The sequence below is a fragment of the Rutidosis leptorrhynchoides genome, unplaced genomic scaffold (genome assembly GCF_046630445.1).
Source record: "Rutidosis leptorrhynchoides isolate AG116_Rl617_1_P2 unplaced genomic scaffold, CSIRO_AGI_Rlap_v1 contig412, whole genome shotgun sequence".
Taxonomy (NCBI): Eukaryota; Viridiplantae; Streptophyta; class Magnoliopsida; order Asterales; family Asteraceae; genus Rutidosis; species Rutidosis leptorrhynchoides.
In genome coordinates, this window is record NW_027266645.1 from 41,106 (window position 1) to 64,036 (window position 22,931).

Sequence of the window (22,931 nt, forward strand, 5' to 3'; positions counted from 1 at the left end):
CATAGGCGTCTAGTATGTAAATAATCCATCTATCATGTTAGTTCTTAGCTAATGGTTAATTATGATGGTTCCGCGGTAATGCTATCAATCTTTTTTCCAGCAAGAAGTGCAAGGTGAGGTGCGCATTGACCTTCGTCTATACTCATCATAAGATGAATGACTCCTCAGTTGTATTGAATGTGGCGCAACAAGTTGAGGTGATCCTCCTAACATATATATATTTATCTTATATCTTATTACGATTGATAGTTTTATCTTATTACTAATACATAATTTTTTTTCCAATTTTACCTCTTAGGAACAGATTGCCAAGATTAGGGAGGAACAACTTCATATGTCTTCCCAAATAGAAGATATTCATCTCCTCAGTCAAGCGTTCCCGAAAGTTAGATCTACTCGGTCGTATGGATTCGGCAGTTATGGATCGGACCTCTTCAGGGGAGCATCATCATCATCCCATCGTACTATAGGCGCATCTACATTCGCTCCAGCTCCCTCTACTTTTGATGACTTTCGCTGCCAGATAGTTGATGATATATCGAGACGTCCAGAGGAGGAGAATGCTGAGTGGGCTAGATGTGATGCGGAGCGAGAGGCGGCGATGGTGGAGCGTGAGACGCAATGTCAGGAGGAGTTGGCTAGCCTATATGGCAAGATGGAGCGGCTTGAACGGGAGCTCCAAGCTGCTCTAAGTAGATGCGATCACTTGCATCAGGAGGAGGAGAACGATGATGACGATTCCGACGATGATTGAGTACTCTCTAACTCCCTATTTTCAGTTATGCATGTTTTTCGATTTCTATTTCAGTTATATTTATGACTTGTGTTTTATGGATTTGTAGAATAATATTTATCTATTATATGGATTTTTGATTATATAGTTTTATTAGGAATTAAGGATTTTTTGGATTGTATTTACGTATTTTACTACTTTCGAAATAATATTTACGGATTTTTACGAGAGAGGAAAAAAACTGGGTAAAAATACCGATGCAACCACGCCGACAAAAGTAAAAATACCGACGCAATTCATCAGTCGGTCAACAGCCAGTCAACAACGGAAAATGGCCGGAAATGGCCGGAAAACTGTCAGTCAACGCCCGGTCAATCGCCAGTGAATTTTGAATTTCAAATACTGACTGAACAATACCAACACACTTTGTATCGTATCGACGCAATCCGGATCGAACCGAATCAAAATATACCAATGCAATTTGGGTCGGTATTATTGTGTCGATACTTTTGTGTCGGCCCGCCATACCGACAAGGTTTTTGCCGACGCAAGGGTTGTGTCGGTATTTTGTGTCGGTATCGACATATACCGACACAATCATTGTTTTACCGATGCATTTATTGTGTCGGTATTTTTTTGCTCCCGCGTGGTGTATGTATATCTAGTTTCCTATTTGGTACTTTCTTCAGCTCCACACCTATTATAGTTTGTCCAGTGAGAACAAGCTTAGATGTGATCTTGTTTCCTTTTGTATGCGACGGTAGATGCTTGTCCTAAAAGGAACAGGGTGAGAACACGATCAGATATGATCCTATTTCTTTTATATTCGACATGATAGAATTACTTGCGACCGAACGGACATGATTTGATTTTGTTTTCTTTTTTTGTTTCACACGCTTTTGGTTTAGTAATACTATATCTTCGATTTGTTTCCTTTTAAGCTCTTTGTCTTTAATCTCCCTGATCTTCTTCGATTATTGTCTTGGTGAGAATCGTCTTCAATTCATAGCCTTTGATCTTGACACCTCACTGATCTTGAACTATTTGTGTGAGCAGATCCTATCCATTGATGCTTCCATCGTGGCAATCCAAGTGACGATTCTTTTATAAGCTTTCATCCCTCATGAGACTTAATGATTGCATTATTATTTTTTTATTACAAAAATATACTAATATTTCAAAGTGTCACATAATGTTCTATATTTAACTAATACAATTATAAATCTACTTATAACTTCTTATTACGTCAAAAGTGACAATCTAACTCTACATGTGTATGATCAATTTATGTAAATGCCTAGATATAACACATGTCTTTACATATATAGTTGTCTCTCTTTTGCTTTGTTGATGATCTCTTTCTATTTTAAGGGGTAGGACTCGGTGTCATGATTAAAGCAACAACTTAAGGCATTTTATGAGGTATCGAGTTTACAAGTGAATGAAATGAAGAGTTATGTCTATGTGAGCCATGGTGATGTGGAGCTCTGAAGTACATTACTTCTTGAGTTTACAAGTGAATGAAATGAAGAGTAATGTCTATGTGAGCCATGGTGATGTGGAGCTCTGAAGTACATTACTTCTAGTTAATGGTTTCATAGATGGTGAGCTTCCAGTGAGGTACTTGGGTCTCCTATTAATTAGTTCGAGATTCTGAAAGAACATTGCACTATTTTGGTGGAGAAATTCATTAAAAGAGAGAGTATCAGTTTAGTCTGTGATACACCTTTCTTATGTTGGTAGGCTATTATTGATCAAGTATGTCCTTGGTAGTTTGTAAGTTTCTGGTGTTCTGCATTCTTATTACCAAGAATTCTTATTACCCAAGACAATGGTGATGATTATCGAAGCTAAATATGGGGTTTACTTATGGGATTGGGGGCAAAATCTTTTATTTTTATCTCCGTCGCAAAATACATTATATATAATTTAAAAATCAAAACATCATTATCTGTGAAAGAATGAGATTTATGTGTGCTGTAGATTTCACTGAGAATTTGTGATTTAGTCGGGTGACCGTTGAACTAATGTCACTCCACTTAAAAAAAGATTTGTGAACTGTAAACTAAACACCAATTATTAGTTATGAAGTACTACTTATTTATTTATTTATTTTTAGATAATTCGATTTCATTTGTTCAAAAAATAGATAAAATGAATCTATCGATAATAATTTGATTTGGATAGTTGGATTGAAGATTTTTTTCATCAAGAGCTCAATTCGAAATTTATATATTGTATAAAATTGAAATACAAAATATTTTAATGGAATATTAAATCTTCACAAAAATAAAAATCTGAATATACTGGATAGATAAATAAAATTACATAAAATCTCATCCCTAAATCTAAATCCATCAATTAATAATCTTTCCTCTAGTTGATCACTTTCTTGATTCGAATGACATAGTACTACTTATCAATGACATTATGAACGTCTAACATGGACCACACGACACGACAATTATGGCTTTCTTTTTTTTAATGTTCAACACGACAATTATGTTTAGTGGATTATGTTTCACAAATTTGTAAGTGGAACACTTTTCAATTTAGCTCTTCTCAAGAAATAAAAATACATACGTGCAATTAAGTGCAATTAAGTTCATGTATGAATCAAATTTACTAGAAGCAAAATGGAAAAAAACTTATGCGAGTGAAGCATCACAACATAGTATATTTACTTTTGGAGATTATACACGCTTATTATATCACGTGAAAATTGTTATAATTTAAATTAGTCAGAAAATGAACCATATTTTTTATAGTTTTTATTATTGACAAGTAGGTGGGCCTGTCCGTTAGACGGACAGTCCGTACCTTTAAAATTTAATAATTTAAATATATCATATAAAAAATTATATAAAAATTATTTGTATTAAAAATTATTAAATATATGTGAAATATTATATTAAAGGTAATTATTTTACATCAGTTATAGTTATTTTGATTTTATTTCAAAATCTACAATCCTAAAATTAAATTTTTATAAGTAATAAACATAATAAAAACTAAAAGTTACATATCAAGATTTGATTTTATACTAAATTTTATAATTGCATCTAATCAATTTAGTTGTTCTTATTGCTTGAAAAATAAGATATATCCATTTTAATTAAGAATTGGCAAGAAAATATCGCGGATTTAAATTAGGATTAATAGTTTAATAAAAAACTTAGAAAAATAATATATATTATACTTTGACTAGGAATAATTTTTTTTATAATATGCCGTTTGAATAGGAAAAATGACGATATGCCTATTTTAATTAGAAAATAGGAAAAAGACGATATGTCCGTTTTAATTAAGAATAGGAAAAAAAATATAGCATATTTTTATTAGGAATAATAGTTTAATAAAATAGTTAAAAAACTAATATATATTATAATTTGATTAGGAACAATTTTTTTTTAATAATATGCCTTTTTGAACAAGAAAAAAGAAGATATATCCGTTTTAATTAGGAATAAAAAAATATATAATGATGTTTCAGTAGGAAAAATTATTTAATAAAAAAATTAGAAAAAAAAAATATTATACTATAATTTTATTAGAATAAGTTTTTAAATAATAAGTGGGAAATTGATTAGGAATAAAATTATTATACTAGAAAAAAAGTAATCAATAGTATTTTATTAAAAATCATTATATTTTTATAGTGTTTTGATTTTTTAATTAGAATAAAAAAAAAATAATATCATTGATTTAATATTATAACTTGAAATCTAATTAAATTCAAAATTTTAAAATATATATATCAAATTACTATTCATAATAAAACGTCATGTTTCGAATTTTAATTTATCAATAAAATTTATATTATCTATAAGATGTCGTCACAGATAAAAAGTGAATTCTGCCTTTTGGATTGGTCTATATTACCATCCATTCATCACGTTCCACTAATCAAAAGTTTACAAAGAAAGAATAGCACAGTACTGACCATTTCGAATCCATCAAGATTTAGCAAATTGAAGTTTAAGAGCATCTCCTTTGTTAAGATCAAGTTTAAAGGTCAACTTGTGTCACATAAGATACATATAGATAAAAAGAGAATGAATTTGGATTTTTAAAAATTTTGGGTCTTACCACTACATTGAATAAATTCTATTATTGAAATTCCAATTTTAATTATTTTTTATATAAATTAAAATATAAAAATAATATGACTGATTTGTGTGTAATATGGACTCATCACTTTAAAGATAAAATATAAGTTAGGATGGGAGAGAGACTCCGGAAAGAAGGTTAGAAAGAGAAAATATTGGATTTTGCTGTGACACGTCAACACCCAAAAATTTTACTTCAATACAAATTGAAACCCAACAATGATCCCAAATAACACTCGAGCTTCCCACTGGAGATGCTCTAATGGACAAGATTCATTACCTCCTAGCCATCTATAATCGTTTTTAAATTTACAACTTAAATGTAATTTTTGAAAAATAATACTTCCTCCGTACAAATAGTAGTCGTTTTTGAATTCTCTATAGAATTTTTTAATTTAAATTATCCAATTTATTCTTTAATTTAGTGAAAAGATAACATCCAATATTAGTTGAACTAATTAAAGTATGAATATTGTTGTGATAAAAAAGATCTTGGTGACGTAAGGGTCACATAAGAACGACGATACAATTGGAACGTGCAAGAGAAATAGAGAAATTAGGAGGTTGTAGCTACGTTTAAGCGTCTTTGGTCTAATGGGACCTATAAGGCTCATCTCGATATCATAGTCAAGGGTGCGTAGCTACGAGTTTATGGCGTGTTTCTCTCCTGGAGAACATGAGCTCCTAATCTCTGTAATCAGTAGAGTAGGGCAATTGTGGCGCCCGCCCTTCGACCAACTTCTGCGACCGGGAGCGGTGCCCGTTGGTACCTTTACTTATTTCCTAATGTTGCGGAAGTGGACCCCACTGATTGCTCGTAGCCCGAACTTTAACTTTGGCAAATAAAACATAACATCTTTGACTCCATCCTTTCGATAATCCTAGAAATTGTAGAAAATCTCGATTTTGCCGCGACCTGATAAGCGTGACCTAATGTCAATAAACCGTGGCGGAAAGAATAGGCCATGGTTTTTTAACTTTACGCCACGATTTTGAACCTTTATATAGTTGTGGCCTTTTTGTTCCCACGGTTATACATAAATTATTGAAACGGTTTTACAACCGTGGCATATTAATATAGTACTCTAGCCACAGAATTGTGGTCCCGATTCCGAAGCCACCTTCATTTTAAATTTTTTCGTATTTCAATTCTATTGAAAATAGTGATTCGTCCACGGATGGAATGTAGAGAGTGGTGAGGAGCACGCGCTTCTTGTATGGTTATAACTATCCTTGATCTATACGAGGAGAGGACTCTGATGAGAGTGGTTGAGCATCTACGGCCTACCCGAGCAAGCAAGGATCACCTAAAGGCCGATGAAGATCGGCTGCGTCTCTAGGCGTGGACACTAGTCTCGGGTGAGAGGTGTCGAATTGTGCACTTATGTCGGTTTATGTCTTTAGAGAGAGAGAGAGTGTACGGAACCTAACTAGTGACCTATGGATGCGGATAATAGGATCCCCCTGACAAATGTCATATTACGAGCTGTTTATAGGGAGTTATTAGGGTTATCCCGGAAATGACCATTTTTCCCCCGAGTGCAAGTCGAATGAGCGAGAAGAGGGAGGCCGATAGCCTTGTGCCGAGACGATGTCTTTATCGAGCTCTTTCCTGAAGGACTTGGAGCCGACCATTCCGTCGGGCTCTATCCTTTGGGCGAGCCTCTCCATGCCGATCCATGAGCCTCATTCTCGGATTTGGTCTTTCCGAAAGTCCTTTCCCTATCATTTGCCCCCTCTCTCGTACGAAGAATCATCTTCGTGTAAGAACTGAACGTATAAAGGGCCTTTCTGAATGATTTAATCCGATCGGGCCTAAAGAGTCGGCGCCACTAAGGAAGGTCTCGACATGCTCCAGGCTTTTAGTTTGTTGTGGCATGCATACTTCGTATCGTGGAGCTGATCCCATAAACATTTTAGTGAGAGTCCTTGATAGGCTTAGGAGCATCACATGTGCTTTGATTTAAAGTTGGACAGACGTAGATTGGTCGTGTTGTCGAGTTGATTTTATCTTCTTCCGGCTCCGAAAAGGGCTAATCGATCGAAATTGAGAAGAATAAGCATGAATTAGCTTGATTTAGAGTGAGCCGAATTGAACCAAATCGAGGAAGAGATTCGGTTGGCTGAAACCGGGTTGGGTCATGCTCCACGGGTCGACTTGGGCACGCGAACCGATGGTGTAATAATGGTTATTGAGTCGCTCTGTCTTTCACTTTGTGTACAAGTTATTTCATCATGCTTTTCGACCTCCCTATAAATAGAGCTCCTCCTTCCTCATTTCTTCATTTTTAGAAAATTTAAGAGATATTTTACTTCGCAGCAAAGAGACAGAGCCCGATAATCAAGAGAGAAAATCGAGACATCTTCTCAACCTTTTCGGACTCCTTCCTTACTTTCGACCTCTTTCTTTACCCAAAAGCCGATTCATCTCAAAATGGCTTCCAAGAACTCTAACAAATCCAACAAGCATATCGATGCCCCTTCCACTCAATCGGGCTTGCCCCCGAGTTGCAAAGTGCCGCCTAAGCCGAGCTAGAGGAAGAATAGCACCGATGCTCCCAACAAGGCCAAAGCTACTGCCCACTCTGCCTCGCTTCCTCTGAGCGTCGACGACATATTCGCCAGGGAGGCTCCCAACTATTTTCTAGCAAATTGAGGATCCCAAAGGGCTTGGCGTCTGGAAGCGATCGCCCCACAACCGGAGGAAAGTCATTTACGGTCAAGCAATAGTTTCTAGAGGACGGTAAATTTCTTCAACCCTTTCTTTTTGTATGTAGTTGAAGTAATTACGGGCCTATCGGCTCTTGTCTTTCTTTGAAAATATGTATCGTTTTAGTTTCGCTTGATGCCTTCTTTAGGACGTCAAAGGGTGAATTACTACAGCGACAGTGAAAATGAGGAGACTAAGAGCGACTCTAATCACGAGTCAGATGACAATGCCGATGAGTGGTCTTTGTTGGAAGAGGGCAGTGATCGGTATGAAGATCGAGAGAGGCAGACCGATGATGACTCGACGTCCTACGAGACAGAGGCCGATAGTGAAGATGAGGATGCACTATTTTTTGTTCAAAATGTCGAGGAGGAGATGGAGATCCTTCCAAAGAGAGAAGTCGATATGAGCTTCGCTAAGATGAGCGTCATAAGCTCAACAATCATAGAACAAAGTAAATTGGATTCCCAGGAGATTCGTACATATTTTAGTTGATGGGAGAGGAAGAAAAGATGTACGATTGGCCAAAGAATGGGATCGCCATGTTCATGGCTCACTTTAAGCACGGTCTGAGGGTTCCGTTCACTAACTTTTTCGTGCACTTGATGAACCAATTGGAGGTGGTCCCTCAATAATTTATTGCTAAAGCCATCGGCATGGTCTGTGTCTTCGAGATGTAGTGTTTGCTGATCGGCGTTTCGGCCTATCCCAAGGTTTTTAAAAGTAAGTGGAAGCTTTAGTTAGAGTTCCCCCTTGAGCCCGAGGAGGTCAAGAGATGGTCCGACGAGAGGACATTGAGAGCCAAGAAGAAGAAAGGCTTGGTTGTCGGCTCTTCTCAAAAGGACAAAGAGAAACTTCTCGACTATGATGAGAAAGACAATCAACCAATCGGCTTTGAAGATGAAGAGGAAAAACCTAGGGCCGATAAGGCTGAGGCAGAGAAGGCGAAAGGCAAGAAGAAGACCGAGAAGAGGCCATGGAAAGGCTGGCTAGGATTCCACAAGAGGGGTGGAACCAAGAAAATCATCCCAGCGGTAAAGAGACTGGTGAACCAACATTGGCGAGGTCTTTATGGCATGATGAAGGGTCCGGTAAACTACAGGAAAATGTTCAGAGGGACTTACACGAGTAAGCCGAAAGACAAGCCCATTCGGTTTGATTACTTGATTGATGATGAAAATGCACGCTCAAAGCTCAAGAGGATGGAGCCAGAAAAGAAGACAATTGGGTCGATCTCATGAGCGATGCTAACCTTCATAGGATGGGAAGAATGGTGGTGGATCCATCATGCAAATGTTGGATTGACTCGTCGTTTCTTCGGATACAAGCGGGCTCTATCGACCTTCGTCCAATGACTAGACAGGATTCAAATGGATCCCGAAGATGTCGGCCTCTGTCTTGTCCATGGAAAATGAGGACAAGCAACAAGGAAAAGGCCCGAAGAAGGAGGCTTATGAGTTAGATGGTGAGAGGTCGAAGAACCTCAAAAGGAAGGCCAATATCTCCGAGACCTCCGCTACTATCTCTATTGTTGGGCTTCCTTCGGCCAATACGTCGACAAATGAGCCACCAACGCTAAGAGGGCAAAGGGATCGGGCTCTCTCTCTTGGAATCCTCGAATCCTTTTCCCCAGAATTGAGTCGATCTTCGAGGATCCAGCGAAAGTGGTAGACTTCGCTAGCAAGACCATCATGGAGGGGGATCTAGAGCTCCTCGCTCGGAAGTGAAATAAGAAGCTCTACGTTGACTCCTGTGTGTTCGCCAAGATGGTAAGCTTTCACACATCTCGGCTCCTTTCGTAGTTGGGAGCAATGCTATGTTCCGCTATCGCATGGGTTCAACTTCTAGTTGAGTTTCAGCATCAGAGCTTAAGCAGGGGTTGAAACCATGGGGATAGTGGATTTTGATATTCTCTCGGCACTTGTCCCCTGCCTCCATTTGCTATATTATGCCATCCATTAGGCTTGACTCCTATCTGGGTTTGACTCCTATTTGGATTTCGGAACCGAGGGTTCGACAGAGGTCAAACTCAATGGGATAGCATATTACGGGAAAATGGGTGTTTCTCTCGAGGTTGGTCTCACTTTTATTAGTGCGTCGAGGTCAAGGACAACGCTTTGTTTTATCACCAAGAGAGTTCGACTCCTATTCGGGTTCGGGTTTCGAGGTTGAAGTTCCGGCAGAGGTCGAGCTTCATCGACAGATAAATTTCGGCAACCTTGGCTCTGAGCTCTCGGGTTTCATCCTTTGCTAACTCCATATTGCATGTATCTATATTTGCTAGGCCTTAGACTACAACTTCGAGATGGAGAATCGGCTTGGTGCTGTCTGTAGAGACCGATCTGAACTGAGGGAGGAGCTGAAGAAAGTGTAACTCGAGGCCATAACTCAAGCCAGTAGAATCTCAAGGCTAAAGGAGGAGAATTGAGAGCGGAGGGAGAACGCCAATCTTCAGAAAGAGTAGCTTCTCTCACCAAAGTTGAGGATTCTGGCTTTCGAGGAAGCCCTGGCCAATGTCGTCCTGGAGTATAAAGAGTCTGAGCAATTTTTAAATGATGCTCGTGAGGTGTTTAAGGATGAGGAACTCCAGTTTGCCTATAAGTACTATCAGGAGGCATTGGTAGAGGTGGCCAAGAAGTTTCCCGAGATGAACTTGATAGATCGGGTCACCAACCCCTATGATATCAATCCAGAAGAGGTCCTTGAAGAAGACGTGTCTCTCCCGAATGTCGAAGAGGACGTGGAAGTTGTGGGTGAAGATAATGTAGAAGGGCTCAATGCCGATGGCCACGGGGCCAATGTTGAAGAACTAGACTGAGCTCGAGCTTCCAAAGGAATAACCTGCCTTCCTCTCGGCTTTGCTCTCCTCTCTGCGGGCCTGTGCCCCTGTTGCTTTTTTATTTGTCAAACATTTATGGATGACTATATCAGATATTTGACTAACTTTTGGATGTCTTTATTTGATTTGTCGTGCTATTAGATCATCATCTCGTTTGCATTTTACCAAATTTTCTATACTTGGCGAATTTTGCGTCAAATTTCATTGTGTCTATGGTACTTGCCCAAACAAAATGAAGTGATCGACTATCTTGGATAAGCTGATTACTTGTCGTACCCTAGGTATTTGAGTTCGTTCACTTACCTTTAACTGGTTGCCCCCCGAAAATGAGGCAAATCTACTTCACTTAGACGTTAGTTTGGCTAGTTTTTCTTTGAGAGAATCGTTAGCTTGTGACGTTGCCCGAACAAAACGAAGTGATCTGCTATGTTTGATAAACCAATTACTTGTTGTTTGAGTGGGGACTTTTAAAATTCTTGCACTTAACGTTGAATTGCCAAATTGTAGATTGCAATGTTGCCTAATTACAGTGAGGCTTTACTCACTTGGTAAGGTTTTAAGGCTCTCCACTTAGATCGGGACGACTAATGTTTGAGTAGTTTCGCGTTTGGACAATTTCGACTCATTCCTATGGCTATTGGCCTCCGTCTAGTGTGGCGGGGCGACTTAAAGTTGGAAGATTATAGGCTTGCGACGAATCTCGACTTGTTATTATAGGCCCCCGTCCTTGTTTCCTTTTTAATTGGCTAAAAAGATAATGGATGAATGTCTTTCGGCTAAGACACTTGGGTCTCTTTTTGCCGAACTTAGAGGCGATTTCATCTAAGGGAGATAAACAAATTTTCAAAATAAAATGACTAATAACTGCCTCAAGGGGCTTACATAGACAAGATAAGTAAATAAGTTCTTATTGCCATAGTAGGGCTTACACAAAAGTTTGCCCTGAAGGGCCATATAATAATGTTTTTCGATTATAAAGTTGGAAAATGCTGACTTCGCGTGGAAGTGTCGGGCTTACTAGGGAAAATGCCGACGTTAATATATAGGTCGAGCTTTCTCGACCCCCATCTGATGGATAGGAGAGTTCTTCAAGGGTCGGCTGGACCTCTCGGTCTTCGTCAGGACGCACCCCTTCAGATCGGGTTCTAGGTGGCATTTATCAGATATAAGAATGCAGACCTGACCAAGAGAACTGCTTGAAACAACAAAAAGACCTTATATTCGCAATTCCCCATGGTCGGCACCAAATGATTCGTCCACGGATGGAATGTAGAAAGTGGTGAGGAACACGCGCTTCTTGTATGGTTATAGCTGTGCTTGATCTAAACAAGGAGAGGACTCAGATGAGAGTGGTTGAGCATCTACGGCATACCTGGGCCAGCAAGGCTCACCTAGAGGGCGATGAAGATCGACTACGTCTCTAGGCGTAGACATTAGTCTCGGGCGAGAGGTGTCTATTTTTGTACTTATGTCGGTTTATGTCTTTAGAGAGAGAGAGTGTACAGAACCTAGCTTGTTTGCTACGGCTGCGGATAATAGGATACCCCTGAAAAATGTCATGTCACGAGCTATTTATTGAGAGTTATTAGGGTTCTCCCGAAAATGAGCATTTTGCCCTCGAGTGCAAGTCGAATGAGAGAGAAGAGGGAGGTCGTTAGACCTGTGCCAAAATGGTGTCTTTATCGGGCTCTGTCCTGAAGGACTTGGAGCCGACCATTCTGTCAGCTCTATCCTTTAGGCGAGCCTCTCCATGTTGATCTGTGAGCCTCACTCTCGCGCTTGGTATTTCCGAAAGTCCTTTCCCTATTAAATAGATTCATAACTATTAAATGAAAAATACAATTTAATACGAATAATAAAAATAAAAATAAATAATTTATATATAATTAATTATGTTAGTACTTAAATCTTATCACAATTATTCACAAAAAGGTTAATCTCACAGGGAGTACAAGTAAAGGTTATCGTGTACAAAAGGTGAATCAATGCATTCTGATCAGTTCACAAATTAAGATCAATTCTAAACCCTTAACCTGCAAAAACAAAGAATTAGATATATGATTTTCAAGTGGAAGTACTAAAGCTTATCACAAAATTGAAATCCAGTACATGCATAATGCAAATGTAATACAATTAATCCAGTCGATTGTGTCTTCACTCTCACTAGAAAACAATTCAACAATAATACTTATACAAGCTATATGCTATATGATTTTGGACTGTATGTGGAGTAATCAAATTTCTAATATATATAACACTCATCCAATGGGATTTGGATCTTCTCTCCCGATCATCTTGAATATTGGCTGCAGCTTGAGAATTACTCGTACGAGCTCCATTTCCTCGCTTCTTCATCAAGTGCCAAACTACATAGTTGTTCTATAGAGCATATATATATTAAGCATAATTTAGAATATAATTAATATATATAGCCATGCATCACCATACATACCGGGTTCGGGAACTCAAAGGCTCGTGGACGATCCATAGGGATTGATCAGTCTCCAATTTGGGTTTGCATTTGTATTTGGATACACCTTTGGTCTTGTAAGAAATTCTAGCTAACTGGTAAGACAATATCTTCTAATAAGCAATAGGGGTAGTCCTTTTAAAATCTTCACGTTTTACAGTTTTTTGCAGTTGACAAAAGAAGAACCAATTGTTCTCCAACGATGTTTGAATTGAAAGACCTGAATATAATATACATATTTAAGAAAAAAATAGTGAATTAATGCAAAACTAAACTAAAATTGATCACCAAATACATATATAGAACAAAATTAAGTCACTAACTAGGTAACTCCCACGTTGTTACAATCATCAATGGTGACGATTGTTTTGTCAAGCTCATTCAAAAGGTCCTCGAAGACTCTGTTTCTTAGGTAGTGATCGATCAACTCATCAATGGTTGGACAGAATCTTAGGCCAACTTTGCGCTCCATATTAATTAACGAGAAGAGTATCAAAGTCCAAGAGAGAGAGACGGGAAGTAATAAGAGCATAGCTAACACAGAGAGAAGAGTATACCAAATGTTTGATACATATATAATAGAAAGATTAACATACCAAAATGCATAAATCATTGCTAACTTTAAAGATAAAATGGTTATTCTTCATAGGATCATTTGTTACTAATAACTAAAAGTCGATGTTTTTCCTCATATCACAAATTATAATCTTCTATACGTTTTAACATCATAGTACTATGACATTTCAACTTAACTGCACTAAACCAACTACATATAAATTTGGGCAAAAATAACCGTTTGGTCCCTATTTTACACGTTTTTGAACTGTTTTGTCCCTCCAAACATAAATCAAACCAAATAGTCCCTCAAACGTTAATTTTTGAACTCGTTAGTCCCTCGACCCTAACAGACGTTAATTTTTTCCAATCTGTCACTTTTAGCCAATCACAGAGTGCCACGTGTAAACAAAATTCCACCTAGGCTTTGTTGAACCGAATCGAACCAATTTATTTGTGGATTATAAACATACAAACCGAACCGGTTCGCCTCATTCTTCTTCTTCCTCGCGACATCTCTTCCCTCACCATTCTCTATGCTCGCCATCCTCTGTCTCTCAGAAACTTCCTTAAGAGTAGCCCTCCACTATTCAATCTTATCTTTTTCGTTCTCTGATCTCGGATCTCTTCTCATGTTTAACAAATGCATTCTCAAGAGTGCTCCTCTGCCACTTGAATTCAGTTGGCTCGACACGGTTGAAAAGCCGTATAACAGTATGTCGAGATGTTCTCCTACATATGAATTTAACAGACTATTTATTCTTGTCCATTTTTATTTATCCTTCGTATTGTTAGCACTTTAGAGTTATTTAGATTTTTTTTCTATTGTTGAATTTTTATCAAACACATAACTGAAAATAAAAGATTTACAACTCAAAGTAATTTGGAGAGTCAGGCCGAAGCTTCTGCTACAGGTACTCATTTTACCGTTAATACTTGACTGCATTTATCTGGAAATGTGCTCATATAAAAGCTATTGTAATCTGCCATTTGTGTTATCCAATGAATACAAGTTAATCTCTTTTGAAGTTCCAGTGCTATACAATACACCAATTATCTTGGATTTTCACTCTAGGAATCAATATCTGGCATTTACAACATGAGGACAGAAATACCAATTTTTTGCAAAATTCAGGGACTAAAAATGTTATGAAAGTGGATGGCTTACAGATTATCTGACATGATGGCTCGCACGATCATTACGGATAAGCCACCAGAGTTGTGATCGCGAGGAAGAAGAAGAATGAGGCGAACCGGTTCGGTTCGTTTGTTTATAATCCACAAATAAATTGGTTCGATTCGGTTCAATAAAGCCTAGGTGGAATTTTTTTTACACATAAGTGAGACGTGGCACTCTATGATTGGCTAAAAGTGATAGATTGGTAAAAATTAAAGTTCGTTAGGGTCGAAGGACTAACGAATTCAAAAATTAACGTTTGAAGGACCATTTAGTTCGATTTATGTTTAGAGGGACGAAATAATTCAACAATGTTTAAGATAGGGACCAAATGGTTACTTTTGCCTATAAATTTGACATTCCCAACGATCTAAATTCACTACGCAGTTCAAGTTGTGAATGATCAAAACATCGCTACTCCAAACAAAAAAAGGAAAATAATTGAAATATATATGCAAAGCTTTAAAGATCGATTACAACCGAAGATGATTACATTCAAAATCAGCAAAGTATCCAATTATTATCAACCCAAAGATAAGCTAACAAAAATCCGAAATTAGTTCTAAGACGAACTCAAAAGACCCTTAAAGTTATGAAGCCCTTTCAATAAAGCAACTAATGGTTACCTTTGTATAGCTTCAACTAAGATTGTTGACTTTCGAACCCTAATGTACAGCTTGGCGATTGATTGTCGATCGACGAGAAATTCTTTGAAAATCGAGTACTTGACAATTGTTGAGCTTCGGAGAGAGGGTTTGTCCAACTTTAGAGCGAGGGTTTTATTTTTTGAATAAAAAGAGAAGTTTAATTAATATTGAAGAAAGGAAATGTTGATTGGCGTTCGTGCCAAATTTTAACTTAGCAAAATCTTTTGAAAATACCTGTCACCAAACAACGACGTTTTTCTACGCCACGGTTTTTAAGTTTAATCCATCACGGTTTACAGCACGGTTTTATTTCGTCTTACGCCTCCACATTCTCTAAACCGTGGCCAAACACTATGCTTCATTACAGAAATCGATCTAGTTTCTATCTCGAAGCTACGTACCTACATTAGATTATCTTTCACAAGCATGGACAATTAGATTTCAATTCTAATAAAATATCATGAAGGAACATTATATAAGAAGACAAACAAATTACATAAGAAATTTTATTTTATATTGAATCCATAACACAAATCCGAGATGATCGATAAAAGTTATACAAACTACTAGCTTTTTAGGGTCTTTCATCATCGTTTTTCGACAATTTTGGGATCTTCCTTCATTATATTTCTTCATCGTGTCTTCGACAATTCTGGGATCTTCCTTCATTATATTTCTTCATCATTTCTTCAATATTTATAGAATCTTCCTTCATTAGAAACTTATGATACATCTTCATCAGACCAAGCTCGTTTCTTTGGTGGAGACCAAAAAGTTTCAGTCTGCATTCTCTCAAAATTTGGGTTGCTTCCTTCAGAATCTAGATTGCTTTCTACTCATGCCTCCCATTCATCCCTTTATTTTAAAGGATATTGAAAAAAAATCACATGTGGGAATCAAGAGGTGTACTTAAGCTGACTCTAGTTGATCTCAGACCTCCAATTCATCACATTCATCCTTTTGTTGGAAGACGGAGTAGTTGGGCTCATCGGTCCTTAACAACATCAACTTGTATAATTAACCCTTCTAGTTGTCGAGAACCTGAATGCGGGCATACAAGAAGACCTATAAAAGGCATGGGGCAGTTACTATCGAGTGTCGTATTGGCGTACATTTGGACAGCGACAAAGAAGCAACTGATGATGTAGGATGCAGACTTTCTCGATTAGGCCAATTACACGAAGGAATATATTGGGATGAGTGGTAAAGAACGTAGGGATTGGAATGGAGTATTGGCATACATTTGGAAACATCACACTGTTTACTGACTCGAAATGTGATGTACCGTAAACTGGGATGAAATCTTCAAATGTACGTCAATACTTCACTCAACCTATGCATCCTTTACCACCCATCGTCATACCTTCTGTTAGCGTAATTGACCAATTCAGTATGATATTCCCACATCACTCGTTGCTTTTCTCATGCATGACCTTACCGAGTGTATGGCTGCGATGACAGAAAATTATGAAGGTCAGTACTAAGAAATGTGAATTGGAGATGAATCTCAATTAAAATATACTGAAACATAAAGCAGAAAGTTGTATTACTTACCAAATATGGTACATTATAGTTAGCTTCAGCTGTAAATACAATCTCAAAACTAGGATGACTAGCCTTAAACGATTTAACAGCTTCATGTACTGATCTTCACCTTAGCGAGTATATGGCTGCGATGACAAAAAAATGTGAAAGTCAGTACGAAGAAATGTGAATTGGAGATGACACCTAAATTAAAATATAATGAAACAAAGAAAGCAGTATTACTTAAATTGCATACAACCGTTGCTCATTTGAATATGACTGAAAGATTTCAGTCACATGATGGCTATTTGGAGTGATGGGTAGTAGCTGCCTCTCCAGGAAAAGTGGATAGAGGGCTCTTGTACCTTTCCCCAATGCCTCTTCACACGATGGCTATTTAGTGTAACAGGGAAAGAGTTGATGACTATTGATCCAACATTTGGATCAAGAAACTGATGAACTCTATGTCAACCCATTTAACCTACTTTACCTTATCCCAATGCCTCTGTATTCAAATGGAATGGAGGCAGTTGTTGCTCCCTTAATTTAAGAAAAAAGATAATTTTCTTTTTGGAATAATCGAAGACGACCTACAGACCTACTCTTAGAATCTTAGCAAGGAAGACCATGCATGGCTCTGAAGGTCATTTCAACCCATAGCAGTCTAAAGCTATCCCCTACTACTATTTTCTCGTTCTTAGAAAATAATCCCCCACTCATGACCTGATATATTGGTGGAATGATTGTCCTCCATCCTCGCCTTCTGCTCACATCTGTAAACCCTCGACCTGAAAAGAAATCAAACTGGAAAGCCGTGATCAACAGCAAGTCCTAAACATTGGAGCACTCTAGGTCGGAGCACATGTAAAGAAAAACAAAAAAAAAATATTAAAAAAATATCTATGGTATATATACGTAACAGATCAATTAATAAGAAAGGACAATAAGAACATACTGATGGTGCTTGTTTTGTAACATGTTTGTCAGCACCACAGAAGAATATATTCTTCAAAACCTCTTTTCAAAATTGCGACTCATCACCGTCGAGATCTTTCGTAATAGAGTTCAGGTCAAAATCATTCTAGGGAGTTCCCATGGATTTATAATATCCGTCTCAAATATTGTCACTCGAGCAATGAGATTCTCACCCTCCACTACCAAAGAGAGTAAACCAATGGATCAGAAAGTATTTTACAAACCATACATAGCAAAATAGAGTTCTATTAATACCAAATCGATAGCAAAAAAGAGTGATTCAGAGTAATTGTAGAGAAATTAAACCAACAATAGTTAATCATATAGTAACTCGACGGAAATAGAGAGTTACGTCCAGTTCATCGATCCAAATCAAACAACATGAAAGTAAATTAGAATACTTCCAAAAATGTCAATTATTACACTAATAGAAATAGATCTTTTTTCATTCCTTAAATAAAAACTACATGCAAAGTTCTATGTACTCATCAAAATCATGCAAAAGAATGAACTATCATCAAATCATTCATCCATAACACTAAAAATAGAAAATAACCTGAAATTAAAACCCAAATTTAGCTGCAAATTGTACCTTTTAACGAAAAGCAGAGCTTCGTGGAAGAAAACCGTTGCTTCTTGAAAGTTAATTTTGAGAGAGAATGGGAGAATTTGAGACAATTAGGGTTTAAGAAGCGAGAAGAGAGAGATGTGGTCGAGATGATTTAACAGTGATTTTCGCGTGTTTTCAAGACGATAAGGGGAATCTGAAAAGCTAATTAATCTTGTTCACCCCTATTGCCACGGTTTTCAAACCGTGGAGATAAAAATACACTTTGCACTATTTCTAAACCGTGGTGTATTGACTTTTACACCACGCCTTTTTATCGACTTCAAAAAATCGTGGCGTAAAGTATCTTATGCCACGGTTTTGCACTCATGGAAGGAAAATAATATCACGGTCATAAAATTGTGGCCATAGATAGCCTTACGTAACGGTTTTTTGGCCGTGGAGACTCTTGGCGTGGCGCTAGCCCTATTTCTACTACTGTAGAGAGAAAGAAAACATGTTTTTAGAAAACCGTAAACTATATGCTTAGTAAGGTTTTCTTAGAAAAAACTTTTCTTTGGGAAATTTGTCTTTTAACTTTGAAAATCTATCTTTAAACTTATATCTTTGAATTTTACACCTTTCAACTATCTCAATATCAATATCAAAAACATTTTAAATTTACTTTACTATCATATAAAGAGTTTCCAAAAATCGATCAAAAATCTTTATAAAATATTCTCTAAATGATCGAACCCAATCTGTGAAAAACATTAAGAATTCCTATCAGTAGTAGCTAGCTACTGTAGTGATCTTCCCTATCATAAAACGTACTCCAACACATACGCGGAACCTAGAGTAGACATGAGGCTAATCTCTAACAAGGCGTACCATCTGCGCATACCTCAATATGGGTCATATAAGGACCTGGTACTCTACAAAATTGGTCAATTATGTGTGACCACATTCGAACTTTCTTTATTAGGTTCGTATATGCTATATCTAGACGAACGCAAAAACTTTGCTTTAAGTAACTTGAAGGTTCTCTCCGATTTTTAAAACTATAAATACATAGCTATGACATATGATTAAAAAAAATCCATATAATTCATAAATAATCATAAAAAACTTTCTATGGCATAGTAATATTCTTACTTCATAAAACTTGAAAATACGTTTTATAGAAAAGAAATAACACTCACCTGACGAAGTTACCGATTTTTCCTCGTTCCTATGTCGTCGCAAAACTATAGACAACTCAGGTATATTCAATGATTTTCTTCAACACTGTAATTGCTCAGCGTTAAATCTCAATATCGATATATATAACTTAGAGAGAGAAAGTGTTATAGTGAAAATGAAATCACGTTCCTTTATCACTTTCCTATTTATAGTGGATACTACTTCACCGCTAAGTAGTATTACTTCATTGTGAAGTAATTATTAAACAATATTACTTCACCGCGAAGTAGTCCCACTACTTCATTGCTAAGAAATATTACTTCATTACGAAATAATTATTAAACAATATTACTTCATCGTTAAGTAATTCGTTCACTTAATAACGAAGTAGTTTCTTTACTGTGTCACTAAGTATTTGCTTACTTCATGGCGAAGTAATCACATTACTTCGCTGCTAAATAATTGTAGCATCTAAGGAAACAGACATCATAAGACTTAAATCAGACACGGTCATTACAACAATTTTGTGCTAGAGTTTAGAGATGTCACCTTAGAGAGATATAAAGAAATTTAATCCCTTGATTATGGGACTTGATATTCCATAATCTTCTTATTAAAGTATAACTCTTATTGCTATTTCTTTTTGAGTCCATAAAGTCAACCTAAAGGAGTATTTTATTTTCGAACTCTACTACTGCCGTCGGGCTGATCGGATGGTTGACCCTGTTCGGGAGAAAGTTTCGTCGAGCCAGTCTTTCCCTATCACTCATACGATCATCCGAAGGTTTCTCCAATACATTTTCCCCCTTTCTCGTACCATGGTTGGACCTAGTGGGAGCAAGTTATCCTTTTGAGGAAAGTTGAGGCATCCGAGTGTGGGTATTATGTTTTTCGGCTGTGCTTTTCGTCCTACCCAATTTTTGGCTGAATAGCTCGTTACTAGGACCAAAAGATTTTGGCATGATGGCTTGTTTTCAGAGACTTTGCCCCTCTCCAGTGGGGATAGTTCATGGCGTATGGGCGACTGGCGCAGTGAGGCTAACTATCTTTTTTACAGGACGTGTGTCTGTATGAGTAACTTGTCCGTAGAGGATAAGGTGACTTTTGGAATCCTCTGGATTCTAATATTTAAATGCGAATTTTTGGGAAGTGTAATGCAATAATTGTTCGGTTTATGAAGAATCTTGGTTCGGTCGGGGCCTTTAAACAATGCTTTGGGAATTGAAAAGACGCTCGGGCCTCTAAACCGAAACTGAATCGGCACTTGTGTAACAGGTGGCGAGTGAACAGACTCTTTAGTCTTTGAATCGGATCATTATGGGCGGTGCTTTCGAGAACCAATTTCTATACTGGGCTATTTTCATCCTAAGTGACTTTTCAACTGTGTACCTCTATAACTATTATAAAAATAAGTAATTCCTTATTTTTACTTTCCTTCCTAAATCTCTTTAGAGTTATCCGAATTTTTGCCTCTTCTCAACACAATCCTCTAGTTGACCTTCTCTTTCTTCTTTTAAAAACTTACTTGTTTTGGGAATGATGGCGACGAAAACCACCGCTGCTAACACCAAGAAGGGATCTTGAGAGAGGACTCGTCGCGTGAATGCCATGCCAGTGATGCTTTCTTCATTGTCGTTGAAATCCATTGCGGTCATGTCAAGCACCAAGAAAGGTAGTTCTTCTACGACTCTTCAATCTTTTGATGTTTTTGAGAGTAAGAGGGGAGGCGAGTCTGAGCCGTCTTCGAGGGTGACTGCTAATGGGAACACTAATCAAGACTTAAGTTGGGCGTAGACTAATAGAATTGTGCCGGCCAATATGAAGGGAGAGCTGGTTAGAGAATGGCTGGCTTTATATGGGATGCCGGCTAAGTACTCTTAACGCATGGCCACCCCTGGATGAAGGCCTATGCTATGTCATTTGATCTTTGTGTAAGAGAAACCAATTTGATGTCATGTGATTTAAGATTTCCTCCCTCGGATTTCTTTGTCAGGGTCTTAATGATTGGGTGTAGTTCTCGGCCTGCTTAGTCCCCCTTATGGTGGCGATCGTACGATCTTTTGAGGCTAAGTGCCGGAAGGAGGACATTCCCTTGTTTCCCAAGGTCTTTCGCTATTTCTATTGGGCAATTAACTCTCCATCCAAGAAGGAGCCGGGTGGATCTTGGTTAGGCGTACCTCTGGAATGAAGAAGTGTCAAAATCGCATAAGATAGGACTACAAAACAAGATGGCAGGAGCCTTTCTTCTTCATTGACCGTCAAGATGGTTGGGATGTTTTATTTACTGGTAGTTGGATAAGGGTAACCAAAGGTCCCTTGGCCGAAGATTCCAAGTGGACTGAGGCCAAGCTCGATTCTAAGGACCGCTTGATTCTTGCCTTCGGCCCATCCGAGAGATGGAAGGATTTAGTTTGAGATAAATCGCTCAGGGGTCTTGGAATGAGTCTGACGACCGACGAAGGTAGCTTTGGCTTTATTTTTGACTCCATCTCTTTCTCATTCTTCTTTAAACTCTATTTTTTCTTTTTGAAAACCTCGACCACTCATATGAGCCCTCTGGCTTTTTTTTTCTGTAGTGCTGCAACAGCTAAAGAAGAGGGCCAAGTTGAATGTGCAGCAGTCTGCCAACCGAAGGGCTCAGAATTTGGCCAACTTTTGTTCAAAGAAGAGGAAGGGTCTAGCTACTCCTGGTCCGACTACTCGTGGAGCTAGGGGTAGGGTGACAGCTGTTGAGAAGGGAAAAAGCATGTTAGGAAAAGTCTGGTTTTAGCTGGGATGAACCGACTGAAGGTTGTCCGAAGAAACCAAAGAAAGCACAGTAGACCATTGAGTTGGACTAGGAATCTGAGGAAAAGCCTCTTAGCAAAGATGGGCGGGCTTGCTTGGAGTGTCTAGAGCAGGCCTTCTCCCTAGACGACTAAAAGGTTCTGGGTTGTCAAGACTGGACAGACCTGTCCGAGTTTACTCCCTCCACATCGCTATCACTTTAATCAGATACCTTCTATGGTTTCTCCGAAAGAAAGGTCGATGGCAATCCCACATGGGCTTTTTTCATTTTGGGCTTCAATAATTGAATTGTTAAGGCTCATTTTCCTTCCTAAGACTTTTAGCGATCCACTCATCAGATACAGATATCTGCTCAAATTCCTAGCATCTTTAGGATATGAATTCCTAAAATCTTGGCCATTCTAAAGTCTCAAAACATCCTCCATTTTTTATTGGAGCTAAATTTAAATCATGATACTCTCCTTGTTTGAAATTTGAATTCTGATCACCTTCTACCGATTTTTTTGTCGTAGCTACACCTGCCGACCGAATTATGATGCTCTTGTGCCAAGTTTTTACCCTTTAAGGATACATTAGAGTTTGCTTTCATCCAATTCTCATACACGATTTGTCCCGGTTCATCCATGCTGCAATCAAGATCGATGTGACAGGGACCCCGCAATGAAGCAAAAGTTTG